General features: G+C 46.7%; 1 protein-coding gene across 2 annotated transcripts in view; it reads right to left on the bottom strand.

Moving 5' to 3' along the window:
• The window catches only part of PCNXL2 (pecanex-like 2 (Drosophila)), a 120,824-nt gene that overhangs the window by 22,819 nt on the left and 94,980 nt on the right, over window positions 1-3,025 (bottom strand). The gene's annotated exons all lie outside the window — the stretch shown is intronic.

Genomic DNA, 3,025 nt, shown 5'->3' with positions numbered 1-3,025 from the left:
GAGCTGGGGACATTTCCAAAGGACTCAATTCCAGAAACACAATGAGATGGTGCGTGCCACCAACGTTTGAAAACACGACACCACGCCCTCCACATTTCCATCAATGATTTGAAGGGAAAGAGACAGAGCACCCTAATGTCACGAGGTTAGTGGACGGCCTTGGATGCAGAGCTGTGATCTAAAATTATCTCAGCGGACTGCGGTGGTGCATGACGTCTACTGCACTGAAAAGTAATAGGAATGAGGGATTATCCTGCANAGAGACAGAGCACCCTAATGTCACGAGGTTAGTGGACGGCCTTGGATGCAGAGCTGTGATCTAACATTATCTCAGCGGACTGCGGTGGTGCATGACGTCTACTGCACTGAAAAGTAATAGGAATGAGGGATTATCCTGCATATAGATTCAAAGACCTGGAGGCTCAAGTGATGAATACATCTAAAAAATACTTCGGCAATTCTATGGATTATATGAACCTAAAGCAGAATACCTAAAAACTGTATGTAATCCAGACAACGTCAAAAACACAGGGACAGCTTCAGTCGGGGAACACGTACCTGGTATTATTCCCTAAGAAACTACATATAAAGCATCACCGATAAAATAAAATAAAGGCAGACGATCTGAGCAAGTTACACCTTTTAAATATTTTCTCCATTATATAAAAAAAGATAGTTTAGTACTGGTTTAAACAAGATCACAAAGATTATTAATTACACATTCAGAAAGCTACATGGTTTTTAGATAACTCAAAAATTATGTGACTGCAGAGCGACTGAAAGATCAAGGGACTGCGGCTTTGCAGAGAAGCCTTTGGGAGAAGTGACGGTTGCCTTTGACAACTACCGGATGGGCTGTCCTATGGAACTGTGCACGGGAATTCTCTGTGGCTCTGGAGGACGACGTATATCTAAGGGGAGGAAGTCTCAGGACACAGAGTTGACCAGGAGCTGGGAAGGATGGCAGGGTCCACAGGGACCTTTGTTGTTGGTGGTGGGTGGCAGGGGGTGCGAGTATTTTTCGAGACAGTAGAGTCTACACATACTTATTAACAGAAGGAAAAAAATGGACACAGGAAGAAGTGACAGAAAGGGATGGAATCAGAGTCCCAGAGGACAGACACAGTGGGCGGCTTAGGAACAGCAGAAAGAAAAGGCAGATGTAGATGAGAAAATAAATAAAACAGTCATTTGAAGTGGAATTAGGAAGGAGAGAAAATACAGGAGGTGATGGACATAGCAGGAAGAAAGGGGGCGTGAGAGTCCCTGGGACATCCCATTTCAAGAGATGCTTGCCCCGCCATGGGCCCGTGCTAAGGGATTGTTTGTTGAGAGTCGCTATTTAAATATACAGCATTTAAAATATTTTAAAATTTTTTATGGAGATAAGATATCACCTAGATGTCAGCAGAGAAGCGTGCTATTTCAGTGGCTTGGCCAAGAGCTTTGCACAGTGGCAGTACCTAGTAGCTACTTGACTTCGGTCGAGTCGTTTAACTGGTCCAAGAATGTTTCCTCATCTGTGAAATGGGCTGTTGTGAGGGTGAAATAAGTGACAAATGCAAAGTCATCAGTAACCACTAAAAAAATGGTGGTTATTCCTATATGTGTGCTAGAGTGTAAGGTGTATAAGGGCAGTGCTGGGCAGGACACAATTCAGTGAACAAATAAATCAGTGCATGAGCTGACAGATAAATTAATCCGCTCACCAAATACTGAGTGCCAACTACGTTCCAGGCACCGCTCTACGCACTGGGGACACACCCATGAGAACAAGTGTTATCCTCGTGTAACTTATAAGGTTAGGTTGAAGAAGACGACGGTGGAGAAGCAGAGGAAAGAGGATCAGGACTGTCAGGGTGGGGACAGCTATTCTAAGTAGGGGGACCAGTGAGGGCCTTCCTGGGGATGTTTGAATTGAGACCTGAAGGAAGTGGCAGAACAGCCCATGCAGATAACTGAGAGAAGGGCCTTCCAGGCAGACAGAAGATCAAGGCCACGGCGTGTCGTGTTCCCAGGCAGCAAGGAAGTCCACAGTGAAATCAGCATGTGGGAAAGGCACGGGAGATGGAGCAGAAGAAGGTAGGAGAAGACTTAATTGAAACACAAAACCTTTCCTGCACCTGCTCCCACCCCATGCACCGTTCACGTCTCCTGAGACCCCACATCTTTATTCACAGGTACTTGGTAGGTGCTTGTTAGTGCGATGCTCGAATGAACGATTGGACAAGTGAGATCACTCTTACCCAGCTCACCGTATGCACAAGCAACAGATGCCTTAGAGAGAAAATCCTCAGCAGATGCAACATACCGTGTGCCTGTACATATGGAGGAGGATAAAAAAAGGCTCCGTTTAGACTGAGCCTCTCTATGGAACCCATGAGTGAGGTCGTCATAATGCACCCGAGATGGAAAACTGCACCCTTCAAGGAATGAGGCACAGGCACAGGTATCAGGGCAGCAGCCTGTGAAACAGGGTCCAGACAGGAAGGGGAAGCAAGAGGCTGCTCCTCCACAGCGTAGGATTCCACCTGGCTTTCTCCAAGACCTCATTGCTTTGGGTCTTAGCTGAACGCATTCTTCTTAAAACATTGCAAGTGTCTCTTAGCTCTCTCTGCAGCATGAAACTCTTCTTCCCTAGGGGGAAGATGTGCAGAAATGCATCACTGGATGTCCACAGTGAGTAATTGGGACCACATGCTCTGGGGCACCCTGCGTGAGTACTGACCTATCTGTGCACAGGACCTGGGACAGCAGGTGCAAGGCTCCAGCGGGGACCTGCCTGGCCCACCGCGATGGCACACTGACCACGCGGGCTTGTTGTAAGAAACCAGCATCATTTTGGAAGAAACTCTCTTCCGATGGAGAGAGTAAGACAGTTGTCAGAAATAGGTTGCACAAGGAGAAAGCATAAAGGAGACTTTTCACTCGAAGAGATTAGCAAAACGGGTTAAATAACACCTCTCGGAAATCTGAGTTTCTCTCCAATTTTCCCTCCTTCATTCTTCCGTCCAGGTCCAGCGTT

This window comes from Galeopterus variegatus, unplaced genomic scaffold (genome assembly GCF_000696425.1).
Source record: "Galeopterus variegatus unplaced genomic scaffold, G_variegatus-3.0.2 Scaffold2178, whole genome shotgun sequence".
NCBI lineage: Eukaryota > Metazoa > Chordata > Mammalia > Dermoptera > Cynocephalidae > Galeopterus > Galeopterus variegatus.
Note: the sequence above shows the minus strand (reverse complement) of the source record. Positions and strands in the feature narration are given on the sequence as shown.